The following is an 18,392-nucleotide window of genomic DNA, read 5'->3' as shown; positions in this document are numbered from 1 at the left end:
GATAGTATTAGATAAAATATCCTCCTTGAAGCTATCAATAATAGTATTGATTTTCTTAGAGAAGAAAACAAGTAAATTAGGAATAACAATAGCTCCATCTCCAAAGATATCAGCATTCCTCCCCTGCCAAAGCTGGTGACAGACGACGGCAAAGAGGATAGCACCATGCTCTAACTCAGGCAATAACAAACCACTAACACCATCAATAAACCAGTCACGGTCAGAATGGACAAAGAAATCCGAAAGCAAATGAGCCGGAAGAACTTTCCTCCACACATTTTTACTTTTAGCACAATCTCTTAGAACATGGCAGGTGGTTTCCGCCTGAGCTCTTTTTTTTTATGAAATAAATAAAAAGAATTTAAAAAATGGAAAAACAATCTCTAAATTTTAATTTAATATAGTAACACTGCAGCAGTGATTGTTATTGTTTTAAGGGTTAAGGTGCAAAAATACCCCTAACATCTAAAATGGTGTAATTTTGCCCCTAACGTTTGTAGCCAAGAGCAATTTTACGCCTAATGTTGGTAATTTGGGTCAATTTCATACACTATTATAAAATACATATATTTTTATTTATTAGTTTGCATCAATTGCATATCAATTCATTCTAAAAAAAGGATTTCATGTTTTTTGTAATTTAATAATAGAATTGGAGATTACTAAATATAAATTCGGTAAATTTTTTGAATTTTTTTTGTTTAATTCATACAAAAGACAATATATTTTTTTATTTTTTTTTTCACATCCCAACATATGTTTATGATTTGTTACTGATAAAATGACACACGTGTGAAGTGTAGAAGATAAGATTCATGACCGAGAAGACAGTTTGATGAATTATTTCTGAAATTGACCCAATTTATCAACGTTAGGGGTAAAATTGTTATTGGCTACAAATGTTAGGGGTAAAATTACACCATTTTAGACGTTATGGGTAAAATTGCTCTGGATCCAAAACGTTAGGAGTATTTTTACACCTTAACCCTTGTTTTAATAATATAGTACGTAATAGATGGCATGCATAGTTGCCAACACATATCATCCCTTAATTAATATTTGATTCCTTTTTTTTTTTTTGAAAGAGGACATATCATTAATCAAGAAGAGAGAAATACATCAGACAGGATTAAGTTCCGGCAGAACGTCGGAGCCTCATCCCAAGTGACAGGACTAGCATTTGAACGGGCAGCTCGTGCTAAAGTATGAGCTACTCGGTTAGCTTGTCTAGAAATGGAAATAATGTCGACACCACCAATTTGTGCCGAGATTCTTCTGCAGTCTGCAATGACGTTTCCAAGGTCACTCAAGTCGTCCATCGAAGAGTTGAAAAATCGGGCAGCAACTTCACAGTCAGTTTCAACCACAGCCCCGAGGATTCCATTCCTCTCTAACCACGACAGTGCCTCCCTGATGAAAATTGCCACAGCCACCACTGCCTCCACCTGACTCGGAACCAGCCTGGACGAACAGATCACAACCGAGCCCGAGGCAGTACGACCCACAAAGCCGCAGCCCACTGAATCCAAGTCCGTAAAAGTTGCAGCATCAACATTTATCTTCAGACGGCCATTGGGGGGCCGAGTCCAGTGCGTGCACCTGTTCGTGATAGAGGGACTTGCCGCGTTGGACGGGGTGAGCTTCGCTTGCTTAAACTGGTCGAGGTAGCCCAAGGCCATGTTAACACTGACTGGTGCCGGTTTACAGATGTTTTGCCAAACTGCTTCATTTCTGCATTGCCACATAGCCCAGATAACCATCCCCGCGCTTTCAGAATAGGTCTGCTCATGTTCTAGGAGCAAGCAAGTGAACCACTCTGAGAAGGAGGCTACAGGAGGGATAGCCAGGGGGATGCGTGCCTTTTCCCAACAATCTCGAGCAAACACGCAGTCCACAAAAAGATGCAGTTCATGTTCCCCGTACTCCCCACATGAAGCACAAACATTCGGCACATTAATCCCACGGAGGAACAAGTTGGCTCTGAGGGGGAGAAAGCCCTTACATAGCCGCCAAAGGAAGGTCTTCACCTTAGGTGGTAGTCTTAAATCCCACAGTTTTTGCCAGGGGAAGTTCGGATCACTGGGGCTGCCGTTCCCGTGCTCATTAGCCATAATCGCCCTATAGCCCGAGCGAACGCTGTAGGTGCCTTTACGGTCCAGCTGCCAGTGAAGTTTATCCAGAGCTGTAGCGGATCCACCCGGTAATTTCAGAATCGCAGCAACCTCACACGGGCTGAAAACGGAACGCAGCAGGGGGAGATTCCAAAATAACGTACCTGGGGTCCACAGATCACGGACGAGTTTTAAGTCAGAGCCATCCGGCTTTGGCGAGACAATCCCCGGGGCTTCACCCGGTAGCCATTGGTCCTCCCAAATCCTCACAGTACTGCCAGTGCCCACTCTCCATCGCAACCCTGGTGTGATGTGTGTCAACGCATTCCAGATGCCCCTCCAAGTTTGGCTCGGGTTTGCACCCAGTTTAGCCTTAAAAATGTCCCCACTGGGAAAGTATTTAGCTTTGAGGATTTTAGATGATAGAGCATCAGGTTTTGTGATGAGATTCCACACATGTTTACCAAGCATAGCGAGATTGAATGAATGTAACTGTCTGAAGCCAAGCCCTCCGTCTTCTTTTCGAGCGCAGAGCCTATCCCAAAAAGCCCAATGGATACGCCTACTCCCATCATGCTTAGAACCCCACCAATAAGAGTTCATGATTTTCTGAAGCTCGTAGCACAGCGAAATTGGGAGGAGAAAGGCACTCATACAATATGCAGGAATTGCCTGGGCAACTGCTTTGAGTAGCACAGCCTTCCCAGCCTCGGAGAGCAGCTTACTTTGCCAGCTGGTTACCCTCTGCCACATTCTGCTCCTGAGGAAACTGAATACTGACCTCTTGCTTCGGCCCACTAACGATGGTAACCCCAGGTATCGGCCGGTGTTGAGCGGATTGGACACACCTAAGGCACTGGAGACCGAATCCTTAGTAGCAGCTGAGACATTGTTACTGAAAAATAACCCAGACTTTTGGAGGTTTACTTGGAGCCCTGAATCTTCAGCAAACGTTGCAAGGATATGCTGAATCGCAGAGCATTCATGCAGGTCAGCCCTGAAGAAGAACATGCTGTCGTCCGCGAAGAAGAGGTGTGACACTACTGGCGCCCCCGGGCAGACGCGGATTCCATGTAAATCTCCTCGGCGTTCCGCGAGCTGCACTAACTGGGAAATCCCCTCCATGCATAATATAAAGAGGTAAGGTGACAGGGGGCAGCCTTGGCGCAGACCTCTCTTGGGTGTAAAAGAATTGGTCGGGGACCCGTTCAGGAGGACGCTGTAGCGGACAGAGGAGACACATTGCATAACCCAAGCAACCCAGATAGTAGGGAAGCCCAATCTGCTGAGCACCGCCTCAAGATAGCTCCATCTCACTCGGTCATATGCCTTCCGGATATCAATTTTGAGTGCCGCCTGACCCGTCTTGCCCCTAGTCTTACGTTTCATGTAGTGGATAGTCTCGAAGGCAGTCAGCACATTGTCGAGGATAGATCTATTTGAGACGAATGCGGATTGTTCAATGCTAATGATGTTCGGGAGTAAGACTTTCAGGCGATTGGCAAGGACCTTCGCTAGTATCTTGTAGATCACATTGCAGAGCGATATAGGCCTGTATTCAGATAATCTGCATGGACTGTCAATCTTTGGAATTAGAGTTATTAGAGTGTCGTTGATGTTTGGAGGGAACATCCCATTGCTTAACCAGGAAGTGCAAGCCGTGAAGACGTCATCCCCAATAATATGCTTGAAACGCTGGAAGAAGCAAGGGTTCAGACCGTCGGTACCAGGGGACTTATCTGGGTCCATTGCAAAAACAGCAGCTCTAAACTCCTCTTTCAAGAAAGGCCTAGTGAGATCAGACCTGTCTTGGTCAGTAATCCGTGGGGGCACATAGTCGGTGGCGGGAGTAATCCCATCATTATCATCGTGGAAGATCTCGGCAAAATACTCCTGCGCGTGGGCAGACAAGGCTTCCGCTCCCTCAATAATCTGACCACTGTCATCCCAGAGTTGAGAAATTCTGTTCCGTTTTCGTCTAGCCGACACTGCAGCATGGTAAAACTTACTGTTCTGATCCCCGTCCCTGAGCCAAAAATTCTTTGATCGTTGCTTCTAGTGGCAGTCTTCCTTATTCAGAACCTCCTCAAGTTTCCATCGACACTCACGGACGCTGTTGCCACTGCTTCGGACGTCCTGTCTGATTGCCACGGCTAGGTTCCGTCTGGCAATGTCAGCTTCACGGCGGTAACGGGCTACATGATCGCGCCCCCAGGTGCCCATCTACCTACTACACTGCTGAAGTTTCCGCTCAAGACTACTCTCTTGAGAATCTGACCAACTCTGCTTAACAAATTCCACAAAGCCCTCCTCTAACAGCCAAGAGTTCTGAAACCGAAATTTCCATCCCTTCCTATCATGAACAGGAGCTGAGGTATGCAAGAAAATAGGATAATGATCGGAGATGGGGGCCATGATGTTAAGGAGTCGTGCCTCGGGGAATAAATTCAGCCAGCTCGCATTAGCCATACACCGGTCGAGGCGCTCAGCTACATAATGTTTAGTCCCTCTGCCCCTCTCCCAGGTAAAACGGTGTCCCACAAGCTCGAGGTCAGTCAAACCACAGTCAGCCACCGCTGCCCTGAACCCCCTAAATAGCCACTCAGAATGTAACCTGGTTCCATGCTTCTCCGAAGGATCCAGTAGATCGTTGAAATCCCCGATCACACACCAGGGGGAATTCGAGTTACGACTCAATGAGCGAAGGAGATTCCAAGTAGTGTGACGGTTATTTCGGTCGGGGGCCCCGTAATACCCTATGCAATGCCAATTCGGGCTACCACTCGCCGACATCTGCATATCAATATGATTTAGAGAGTAACTGGTAATAGATAAATTAATTGTGTCTTTCCATATCACAGCAATCCCGCCACTTCTCCCCACACTATCAACAGAAAAGCAACCAGAGTAACCAATATTGCATTTTATTTCATCAAGACGACTAGAATGAATGAGTGTTTCAACAAGGAAAATAAAATCTGGCTTATTACAACGCACAATATCTTTAAGAGCTAAGACTGCCCGGGGGTTGCCGAGGCCCCGGTAGTTCCAACTAAGGCCTATCATGGTCCCCGGTGGGGCCCCTGAGGTAGCCCGGCCGATCCAGAGTTCTGTCCTGGGGTTGAATCAGAGTTGTTAACTGCTGAAACTAATGGGATGAGAGCCTTGTCTAGGGTCCCCTTGATACTGCTTCTCTCCATACGTTTACGCTTCCTCTCCTCATCGAGGACCATGTCTTCATTTTCCTTATCCTCCCCAGCTGTCCCTGAGCTTTCAGAAATGATAGAGCTACCAGCCTTTATGTTAACCGAGGTGAAGGTTTTATTGCACCGAAGCCTCATCACAGTATTTCCTTTGCCTCCTGTATTTAGCCCGTGCGGGGCTTCAGTCATGGTCGGGCCAACGGGGTGAGTAGGCAGCACTCCCTCAGAATTTTCGAGATTCATTGCACCCTTCAGGTTGGGGATATCCCTAGCATTCCGCAGCCAGCGGTCAGCGCTTCCATCGCCACTCTGTCTCAATGAAGCGCGAAGCCAAGTCCCCCATTCCCTTGCTATCGAACTCTTCTCACCAGCCCCACAATAGGAGCAATAGGACTCAGTATGATCCAAGCAGCCACAGAGGAAACAGAAGCTCGAGATTCTCTCGTACTTGAACTGGACTACATTCCCACTGCCCATACAGGTTTTTATCTTCTTCCAACGCTTTAGTGGCACTCTTATATCAATTCGGACCTTCACGCGCATGTATGCGCACCATGTGCCCGTGTTGTTTTTCTCATCATACCCCACATATTCACCAACAAAGTTCCTTAGCATTTTACCAACGCGATCAGACATGAATCCCACCGGAAGGTCGTAAATCCTCACCCACATTACAGTGTGGTACAACGGGACTTGGGACGGGATTAAACCGCATTGCAGCCTATGTAGGATGAGCAGGCGATTGTCAAATGTCCAAGGCCCCATATCAAGGACCCGAATCAAATCAGTTTCAGCAAAAAATTGAAATAGGAATCGCTGGTTAGCAGCTTCCTTAATACAAATACCTTTCTCAGGATGCCATAGCGTAGCCATACGCCGCTTCATACTCAACAGGTTGATCGGGCTCTCCGATATAAATCGCCCAACCAGACACAGCTCAATAAGCTCCAGGCGGGGGTCTTCGTCCGGGGCGGCGAGATCAAACTCATCCTCCTCATCGTCGTGCAAGGTTAGATCTGCCAGCTGGTGGTTAACTTCAGCCATTTTTGGAATGAAGAGAGCTCTCGACAGGGAGAGGAACGATGGTGGGACTCTCGACCAGTGAGGGGAGAGAAAACAGGGCAAGGCGGCGCTCTCGACCTAGGTTAGGGAGAGAAAAACTGCAAGTTTCATTTTTAAGAACTTGTGGATGCAACTTAAAGAATAAGTAGTTTCCAAAATTGATTTTGTTATATGAAATAGATATTAGGAGATACTATTTGATTCCTTTTGAATAATTAGTATATGATGTTCAGGAAAGAATGTTTACGTAAGTGCCACAACTTCCATGCGGATTGCCAATCAAAGACTATTTAAGTCTTTTATAATTTGTCTTTCAAAAAAAAAAAAAGTCTTTTATAATTTGTTTTAGTACCGTTTTGTTATCTGCTGTTTACGGTTTCCTATTTGCTGTTGGAAAAAGATTTTCCAGAAAAAGATCTCTCTTTTTTGTAAAAAACTAAAGTAAAAGTAAAAAGACAATCGTGAAAAGAAAATGAAGTAACTAAACACCATCTGTTCGTTAATTTAGTTCATGATATTCGCTCGTGAACAAATTAATAATTATGTTTATTAATTATATTGATTTGAAATTTATTTCACAAAAAACTACGTTGTTTTGTGTTTTCTCATTTATAGAAATATTATTATTAAAATAATAATCGAACCAAACTTGCTCATGAGCTTATTAATGAATATATAATCGAGCCTGTTGGAAAATTTTGAATAAAATTATTTGTTAATTTTAATACCAACAAACACCTCCTTTTATGAACAGTCGTGTCCTTCGTGAACAGTCGTGTTCGTACGTAAATAGTTGTGTATGTCCGTATACAGTCGTGTTTGTTCATGAAATGACATATCCTTTCGAGTTCTATTTATTTAGAATGGATTGTCAAAATTCATAAGCGGCTAAAAGTTATTGAAGTTTTTCAAAACACTCTCTGTCTATTCACATTGTTCTTGTTTTCCTATTCCGGTGATAACTAGGCTACACACAGTTTGAGTTCGCTTGCGTAATCTGTTGTATCCTGGGAGACGATCGTCAATAGCGGCGACCTATGTCTTAAGGAAACTGCTAATACAGGCCTCAAATTTGTCTAACTCTTTCCTTTTATTTTTCAGTTTTACTGTTTATATATCGGGGAATCAAATTAATGAGTCACACTATGAAACTTTGGGAGCGAGTGATTGAACAAAGGCTAAGGAGGACGGTGAAGATCTCGGAAAACCAGTTTGGCTTTATGCCGGGAAGATCAACTATGGAAGCCATCCATCTAATGAGACAATTAATGGAGCACTATCGAAATAAGAAGAAAGACTTGCATATGGTTTTCATTGACTTGGAGAAAGCATATGATAAGGTACCAAGGGAAGTACTTTGGTGGGCCTTGATAAGGAAAGGCATTTCGCGGAAATATATTGACATCATAAAGGACATGTATGAGGGAGTATGCACGAGTGTACGTACTAATGTTGGGAAGACTGAAGAGTTTCCTATTACGATTGGAGTGCATCAAGGTTCCGCACTAAGCCCATTTCTTTTTGCCATCGTTATGGATGAACTAACAAGTTCACTTCAAGATGGTATACCATGGTGCATGCTGTTTGCAGATGATATTGTGTTGGTTGATGAGACGAAAGAAGGAGTGGAGATGAAGTTGGAACTATGGAGGCAAACTCTAGAATCTAGAGGCTTTAAGTTGAGTCGAAGTAAGACAGAATATTTGGAGTGTAAGTTTAGCGGCCGTAGGAGTAGGGAGGCAGGGACAATCACCCTAGATGGGAGAGTTGTTCAGGCCTCAGATTGCTTCCGGTATTTAGGATCTATTATCCAAACGGATGGAGAAGTAGATGGAGATGTTGCTCATAGGATTAAAGCTGGTTGGTCGAAGTGGAAGAGTGCTACGGGTTTCCTTTGTGATCCCGGCATGCCTAATAGATTGAAGGGAAAATTCTACCGGACGGCAATTAGACCAGCATTGTTATATGGTACGGAGTGTTGGGCAGTGAAACACTGCCACATCCATAAGATGTCGGTGGCGGAGATGCGTATGTTGAGATGGATGTGTGGTCACACGAGAAAGGACCGGGTGCGTAATGAAATAATTAGGACAAAAGTAGGGGTCACATCTATTGAGAATAAAATGAGAGAAAACCGACTAAGGTGGTTTGGCCATGTGAGACGTAGAGCGCTTGATGCGCCGGTTAGGAGAACCGAAGAGTGGCAAAGGGATGTAGTGGTGAGGGGTAGGGGAAGACCTAAGCAAACTTGGAGGAGGGTGATCGAGAGTGATATGAGTTTATTGGGAATTGAGGAAAATATGGTAGTGGATAGGACGGAGTGGAGGGAGCGAATCTGTGTCGCTGACACGACTTGATTTTCACGGTTTTATATGATGGTTCATGTTAGCCGACTCCGAATCATTTCGGGACTAAGGCTTTGTTGTTGTTGTTGTTACTGTTTATATATTTTTCTATGTTGGTTTTGTTTTTTGGTTAATCACATCTAACATTTTGAAGACACACATAATCGTTTGTCTAACATTCTTAAGACAGAGTTACGTTTGTCTAACATTATTAAGACAGATATTTTATAGTTTTGTGATTTCCAAAATTACATACGGAAAAACAGATATATAGAAAGGATCCAACTGATATACGGTTTTATCCCATGCCAGAGGGACCTCTTGAATTCATGAACATCATAGCTTTCGTTTTTGTTCAAATGGGTGTCTACAGTTTGTTTTACTGGAAAAAAATATATATATACGAGATTGTTATAATATTGACTAATGATGTTATTGTAAATAAATTGTTTTCTGTTTTGAAAGAACAGGGAAATTGCAGGTATACGGGATGAACTCAAAGGGAAGTCTAGCCTTTAAGTTTAAATAATATATTGATATCATCAGCCAACCCAATTTCTCCTTGGGTTCCTCCTGTTAATGAAATGGGTTGAATATTACTTTTCATTTTCATTTGAGTTTATTATTTTCATGAAATGCAAAAGTTAAATATCAATATATTATATGTGTTTGTGTGCATTGTTGAATCTATGGCAGCAAAATTAAAGTTGGTAAATTAGCAGAACATGAGAAGAAGATATTCTGATCATTCCTTCTAATCCATGCATTGAAGTTGATATTATTGGTTTTAGAGTTTTGCTTTATTTTCGCTTTTGATACCTGCACCTTTCGTAGTTGGTTTGATGATCAGGAACACATTGATGGTTAATTATGTTGACGAACAAATTATAATTGAAAAATTATACTGGTACATATTAGAGGACAACTTAATATAGTTTATATTTTTGTTGTTAATTATTTGTTATGTATCTGTTTGTTTAAACAGATTATAAATTTCCGATTCTAACTTCGTTTGTTTGGAATTTCAGGAGAAAGTTGTTAATTACTGTCTTGTTTCTGTTTGTTAAAACAGATGAATAGCCTTTTGGCATGTGTTGGTATATGTATTAATCGAAGATGGATTCGGTTTTAAGAACACGGTCACTTCAGAGGCTTTAGGCCTACTTGTACCAGTGGCAACATGTAAGCCACACTAAAAGTCTACGAAAATTCATCGTTATGAATTTTAAAGACTTGGTGAAAAAAGAAAAATATGTTTTCTTTACAGATGATGATGATATGCGAAAATTCCATATTTGATATACTCGCGTGTAAGGGTGGATTTACATTAAAAATGTGAAATGTTATAAATTGACAAATCTGAGCAGTGATGTTATCTAGCCGAGTTAGACACTGGTAGATGAACATTAGTTGGCTAGATTTAATTTATGAAATGATAACACCGTTAGTCAATTGATCTCAACGAGTGCCATCCTTGTTGATTTTGTAGAATCAAAGGATAACACAACGGATCCGCTAACCTAGAGGTTAAAACCGAGATCAAATTGGAAAATCATCGAAAGGAATGAGACTAAAGCCCATAGAGAAGAGGCGTTATGTGAAGGAAAACCCTACCTACTTGACTGGAGATCCCAAGATATAGGTTCAAAGGGACAACCTAATTGCATAAACCTTGCGCGTTCACTATGGGGGTTAAACCCTCGTCCATTCCTAGATGTAAACAGTGACACCAACGGAAAAAGGTTAAGCTATATGCTTTTAATGATGTGCGTCAGAAATGCTGAGCAAAGAAATCACCTATGTCAGAGTGAAGTGGGGTCGCTTCGATGGAGACTAGTGTGGGGCCTAGTTCTCTTAAACTCTCGTAGAACCAAGCGATGTTCATGACCATAACGAACATAACCATGAGAACCATACCGTGTTATGTTGGTATCTGTGTGGGGTATATCATCGTTTACACAAACGGCAGAATAGTTCAAAGACATCGCGTCTACTAGTCAGCCAGTAAAGTAAATATACTTTCACAAGGGAAGGTTCAAGGCACATTAGCTACCTATCCTATGCAGATATCTTCTGTAGAAAGTTATCACCACGTCGTAATCGTCTCGTTTCTAATTTTATTCATGTGGGGGATTGTTGGAAAATTTTGAATAAAATTATTTGTTAATTTTAATACCAACAAACACCTCCTTTTATGAACAGTCGTGTCCTTCGTGAACAGTCGTGTTCGTACGTAAATAGTTGTGTCTGTCCGTATACAGTCGTGTTTGTTCATGAAATGACATATCCTTTCGAGTTCTATTTATTTAGAATGGATTATCAAAATTCATAAGCGGCTAAAAGTTATTGAAGTTTTTCAAAACACTCTCTGTCTATTCACATTGTTCTTGTTTTCCTATTCCGGTGATAACTAGGCTACACACGGTTTGAGTTCGCTTGCGTAATCTGTTGTATCCTGGGAGATGATCGTCAATAGCGGCGACATATGTCTTAAGGAAACTGCTAATACAGGCCTCAGATTTGTCTAACTCTTTCCTTTTATTTTTCAGTTTTACTGTTTATATATTTTTCTATGTTCGTTTTGTCACATCTAACATTTTGAAGACACACATAATCGTTTGTCTAACATTCTTAAGACAGAGTTACATTTGTCTAACAGAGCCGAGTTTTTTCATGCTTAAGACACGATTAATCTTTTATCGAACCGAACATCAAACCACTCATAAGCAGCTCAACTCATTTATAGCCCAACTTCTAAAATCGTCATTCCCCAATATTCAAATTGTAAATAACATTTTTTATTGAAATGTTTCAATCTATTAAATATAAAAAATAAAAAAATATCCAAATTTCAAAATAAATAGCTAAAATTTCATAGAGGTCCTCATCCCTGTCTTTGAATTTTTTTTACTCCATCTTTGTTAGGGTGAATCCTGTCGGAGGCTGAGAATTCCCATCCCATTTACAACATTAGTAACACCCAATTAATTAGGAAAATTTCTATAATAATCTAGGATTCAATCCGGTAAGGATAAGCAAATATTACCATTATTCACATTTTATCTTCTTAGCAGTATAAATGCTCGTTGTTTCCATTTTATGAAATTGTTTTTTCCCTTAGAATTAAAAAATAGTAAAAATTCAAAACATGTAGTTTTAACAAAAAAAAAAAAAAAAAAAACTATCTATTGTCTATTTGTAACGGCAAACAATAAACTAACTAATAATAAATAACAAACAACATAGATGTCCTTGAAATGATATTTAAAAAACAATATATAAGATTTATTGCATGATGAAAATTTAATTATTTAATTATTTTATCTATTTCTTTTCTATAGATAATGATAGGTGAGACAAAGAAATGAAGTTTCGAAGAAGCTTCGCATGGAGGAAGGGATGTTGGACTTTATCATTGTCAACTCAAAACCATCACAACGATAAAGTTCTCCAATTATATGCATCAATTCTTTAGTTTTCAATTAAATAATTACATATTTATATCACTTTCTACTTGTATTTTTTGCATCAATTATGTTTTAATTTTGTTTAACATACCACTATCATATGAACCAATCAATATATTCAGATCAAAGTTAATAATGAAAGATCGACATCTCAGACACATAGATCAATAAAGAGGCATACCAATTAACTAAAACTATTATCCGAAATATACAACTTGCAGTTAGTATGTTAATATATGTCAATATGTGTCTAATGCGTCAATTAGGGTACACAAACCAACTTCTTCCAACAGTTGTGTTCACATGAACCCTGATAACTAAATGAATTGTGGTCATTCACTATTAGATCTAGACTTATTAAATATAAGATTTAGGATGCTTTGAATCTTCATCCCATGTTTTTTTATCAGCCTAAATCTAACAGTGAATGACCAAAATTTATTTGGTCATCAGGGTCCATGTGAACACTACTGCTTCTCCCAAATTGTATAAATAGAAAAGATGACTGTGCAACTATGACATTTCAACACTAAACCCAAGAATTTTCCGCATCAAATGAAATGATTGCTTTAATGGACATCATTACGAACGCGTTGCTTAGGAACCCAATTAAAGACGCCACTTTAGTGTCTAAAACCCTTTCACTTCCTTTCCTTTCAAAAATGCAGCATGCTTCCCTACACATGACTACTCTCTAGTGGGATGCCAATTCTATTTGGAAGGGCGCCAATTGCAACCCATGTGTCATGTTAGTTGGTCTCACCATTAATATGCTTTCTACTCTCCGCAACTACTCACAGGGAAGAGTGAAGACCATGCGCTGAACGTTCCACTTACACTAGTTTATGAAACATTCTTCAACAGAAGGTATTCAAAATGCCAATGCAGTCAAAACATCTTCTATTTGCGTCGCACCTGCTTTTAATAGCATTCCAGGTATGACTTTTGATCTTGTTAATTGTGTTCAATCTGATGTTCATGATCAGTATGTGTTTTATGCATGTTCAAACTCTGATAAGGTTGCAAGTGAATGGATTCTTGATACCGGGGCCAGTAATCATATTACAGGTTCAATTGGTTTTTTAAGTCCTATAAGCTAGTATCTATCTGGTTTGTGGTATTGCCTAATAATATTCGTTTGCAGACTACACATATAGGCACAGTTTGTTTAAGTAATCAATTTGTGTTGCATGAAGTATTGTTTGTGCCTACATTTTCATATAATCTTATCTCTATATCTAAGCTGACATCTTCATTAAAATGTGATTTATTATTTTCTGTGAATCAGTGCTTAATCTTGGATGCACAGAACAAGAATATGATTGGTTTAGCTAAGGCAAGAGGTGGTTTATATCACTTGCAGACAAATGATTCTCTGCATGAGGATACTGCTTTAGTTACTAGTTGTTATTCTGATGATGTTTGGCATTTTAGGTTAGGACATCCATCAAATAATAGGCTTGCTGAAATTTCTAAGAAATTTCTAGATGTGCATATGTCTATTGATCTTGTTTGTGATGTTTGTTATAAGGCTAAGCTTAAAAAGCCCTCTTTTCCTGTTTCTGTTTCTTGTAGTTCAAGTGTTTTTGAATTGATATATATGGACATTTGGGGACCTACTTTTGTTTCTTTGAATGGATATAAGTACTTCCTTACAATCGTTGATGATTTTAGTAGATTTACATGGGTTTTTATGTTAAAGGCTAAATCAGAAGTGTCTTATTTGGTTAAGAATTTTGTTGTATGTGCTAAAACACAATTTGCAGGGCAAGTTAAGGTAATTAGAACTGATAATGGCCTAGAATTTCTTTTAAGAGATTTTTATGCTTCTAGTGGGCATTGTTCATCAAACTAGTTGTGTTGAGACACCTCAACAAAATGGTTTAGTGGAAAGAAAGCATCAACATATTCTTAATGTTGCTAGAGCTTTGAAATTTCAAAACAATATGCCTAATCATTTTTTGTCATATTTTGTACAACATGCTGTTTATTTGATTAATTGCATTCCTACACCTTTATTACAGAACAGAACACCATATGAAATTTTGCATAATATCATGCCTGATTATTCTTCTTTGAAATCATTTGGTTGTCTTTGTTTTGCTAGCACATTGATGAGAAATATAACTAAGTTAGACTCAAGAGCTTGGAAATGTGTCTTTTTGGGTTATACTCCAGGGATGAAAGGATACAGGCTATTAGATTTAGAAAATAATCAGATAGTAGTTTCCAGAAATGTACAATTTCATGAGACCACTTTTCCTTATGGTTCTGATTTGATTGATTTAGTTCAGACAGAAAATATTGCTTCACAAGAAGTTCAATCTGATAATTCTGTGGTTGATCTAGATTGTCAAAGAAAATCTATTAGGCAACGTACTAGGCCTAATTACTTAAAAGATTATCATTGTAATCTAGCTTTGCAGAAACCAGTTGATGATCTAGAAAAAGATGTTTATCATCCTCTTTATAAAGTTTTAGATTATAGCCATTTATCTTCAAGTCAACAGGCTTATTCTTTCTCTTTAGCTACAGAACATGAAGAGATAGATGCATTGAATAGAAATAAGACGTGGGAGATTTGTTCCTTGCCAGAAGGTAAGGAAAAGGTTGAAAGCAGATGGGTTTTTAAGCTCAAACGTAAGAGTGATGGTTCTATAGATAGATATAAAGCCAAGCTAGTTGCCAAAGGCTATACTCAACAAGAAGGTATAGATTTTATTGAAACTTTTTCTCCTGTAGTTAAGATTAGCACTATTAGGATGTTATTGGCATTAACAGGTGTTAAAGGTTGGGACCTTCAACAATTGGATATTAATAATGCATTTTTGCATGGGGACTTATATGAGGAGATTTTTATGGAATTATCTCCTGGTGTTCAAACAGATATAACTAATCCTAATTTACAACAATGCCACTATGCTACAATTATACAATTAATCAATATGTTAACAGGTCAAAAGCCAAAACAACGCTTAACTCACTAGTTAATTTCCTCTTCGGTCTATGTTGAACTTCAGACCTTTGAAACATCGTTCAGTTCTCTGAGTCATTAAGTAGGTGCTCTTGGACTAAAACCCTAAGAATTTCGGTAGACCGAAAGGGTGGGGACAACTGATAATAGGAAAATAAAGGAACATACCACGTGGACCAACTAATACGCAATGATGGAAGATAAACCACCTCAAACACGTGGATCAATGGGGAAGGCACACCAATTAACTAGAACTGTCATTCTAAGTTATACGGCTTACAGTTGGTATATGCCAAATCTTAGTGGTCCCACCAAAGAATATACTCCCCTATATATGTTCTTACACGTGGCCGAGCGTCAACTAGGGAACATAAACCAACTTCTCTCTAAATTGCACTCAATATCTTAAATATAAGATGATTGAGCTCTAAATCTTAGAATTCTCTCGTCCTTTAACTCTTATTAGAGGAGATTGCAACTTCAAACCATACCCGGAAACTTAACCATACCCATGAATTCCTCTTTAAGATTTTCCGTATCACCTATTAAATGACTTTTTTGTTCATAAATAATAATAGGAAAATTTACGTATAAATTCACTTTTAAAAAGCTATCTACAATTATGTCAAGTCATAATTTTGAATTATGTCAAATTAATAAAATTATTATTTTTAATCTTGTTTAAGAATTAGAATTTATAAATTAGAATCTAAATATAGGATTTAGAATTTATGAATTGGAGTTTAAATTTTTTAAATTAGTATGTAAAAGCATACTTTATTTGTTATATTGACATATTCAGAATTAAATTTGATAATCTGATTTAGTTATAATTTTATCTTTAATTAATAGGGAAATTTATAAGGAAATTCAAGTTAAAAACTTATCTACAATTTTATCATTTACTTATTTGAATTAGGTCAAATTCCAAAATTGTATGGCAGCTAAAAAAATCCCCACCTGCGGCTGCCACTTACAGCTTGTCTGGATGGAGGTATTTTAAAGTAAGTGAGGGTAAGTGAGGATAGCTAATCTTGTTTGTTTTGAGGTGTAATTGAATGTAATAGTAAGTGAGGGTAGGTGAGGTGAAATTTAACTGATTTTCTTTACACTCCAAATTGGAGGGTAGGGAGGTGACAGATTTTTCTTTTCCAAAATTACCCTCTATATTTATTTTAAAATAAGACATTGTTTGAATATAAAAGTAATTTTGTATATAACTTACCTTACCTTACTTTGCTTTGCCATCAAACTAAACACAATTACATTATTAAACCATCACTTGCCTTACCTTCTATCCAAACACAACAAATTATTTCATTCACTTCACTTACCTTACTCTACCTTATTTTACTTTAAAATACTCCCATCCAAACAAGGCGTGAGGAAACTACTGGTGATATTTGTAAGATAAAAATTAATAGGCTTGATATGTTGAGAATTAAATTAGGGTGTTGTTATACCCAACCTCAAATTCCCACCCCTAGCCCCGTGAAAGGACAAAAATGCCCTTTCATGGGTTAAGGGTGGGAAAATGCTATTTTTTTTGCTCTCCCGACACGCGGATGTGTGGCTATCACACCTCACCGTGTGGTCGGGCGTGATAGCCCCACGCCTCACCGTGTGGTCGGACGTGATAGCTACACGCCCGACCACAAGGTGAGGCGTGGGGATATCACGTCCGACCACATTGTGAGGCGTGATAGCCACACGCCCGACCTCACAGTGGGACGTGATAACCACACGCCCGCGTGTCGGGAGGGCAAAAAAAATTAGTCCGTTGTTGAATTAAACCCGTAAAAAAATTAGTCCGTTATTGAATTAAACCCGTAAATACCTGAATTAACAAAATAAAAATTTAATTAAATTTAACAAAATAAAGATTTAGTTAAACTAAATTAAACAGACGAAAAATTACAAAAATTTAAACCCCAAATTAATCTAAACATTTAACAATTTAATTAAAATATAAATATATATATTTTTTTAAAAAAAATTCAAAAACCCCTCGGGCATATGAACATCACGCCGGAACCATAGGTCGGGCGTATGAACATCACGCCCGACCTACGGTTCCGGCGTATGAATATCACGCCCGACCTATGGTGCGGGCATGAGGCTATCACGCCCGAACCACAGGTCGGGCGTGATATTCATACGCCGGAACCGTAGGTCGGACGTGATGTTCATACGCCCGACTGCGATTCCGGCGTTTTTGAAAAATCGCCCACAGATTCCATTTTTAAGCTTAAATCAAAAAACAATAACGGTAAATCTTATCATTTTCGCTTTCCCTTTACGGTTGTTGTTACGCTCCATGTTTTGGTTCACAAATTAGTTCGGATTTGATCAAAGAGTGTGTATGGTGTTTGAGAGGTTTTGTGTTTTTTTAAATTTTGGGTAAAGGGTAGTTCGGTCTTTTCACGGGGCTAAGGGTGAGAATTCATGGCTGGGTATAGTAATTCACTTAAATTATCAATATTGATAAAATATAAATATTATTATTATATATGATATTTATGTAATTCACCCTAATTAATATTATATTCATGTAAAAAGCCCATAATAATACGGGTCGTTAATAGGGATATTGACACATTTATCATAAAAATTCAAACTATTTTGTATTTTGCGTTTCTTTTGAAACTATTCACAGAACAATTGTATTAAAAAGAAATAAAAAATGAAAAATAACTCATATTTTTTTTTTTTATCACAAATGTGTCGATATCCCATTGTTTATAAGTTAGGTAAATGATTGAATTGTTCACGTGAAGTAGTTTAGTAAACTTTAAATGTGATGAAAAATAAAAGTGCTTAAGAATGAATTTTATAATAAAAATAGATACTATGCACAATTAGAAAAAACAAAAGGTCTCGAGAAATACAGAAATTAAATTAGAGATGCAAATGGAGTGGAACAGGAAATGTATTTCCCATCCTCGTTCCCGCAAGTTAAACGGGGATAAACTTATTTCCATTTCCATTCCGTGGAGAATCTTTGTCCCCACACGGATCCTTTGTTTACAGAGGTTCTAAAAACGTTATCCACATTCTCCATTTTCTGTGAAGAATCACCATTTATGTTAAAAACATTTAAGAAATAGTAGCTAATAATATAAAGTATTAACAATCATTTTCAAATTTTCCAAAACACAAAAAAAACAAAAAAAAAAAAATTGAAAACAACCAATTATCATGAAAAATAATCAGAGATTCCAATAAGGGAT

The sequence above is a fragment of the Euphorbia lathyris genome, chromosome 2 (assembly GCF_963576675.1).
Source record: "Euphorbia lathyris chromosome 2, ddEupLath1.1, whole genome shotgun sequence".
NCBI classification, from domain to species: domain Eukaryota; kingdom Viridiplantae; phylum Streptophyta; class Magnoliopsida; order Malpighiales; family Euphorbiaceae; genus Euphorbia; species Euphorbia lathyris.
This window is presented reverse-complemented; position numbering follows the sequence as displayed.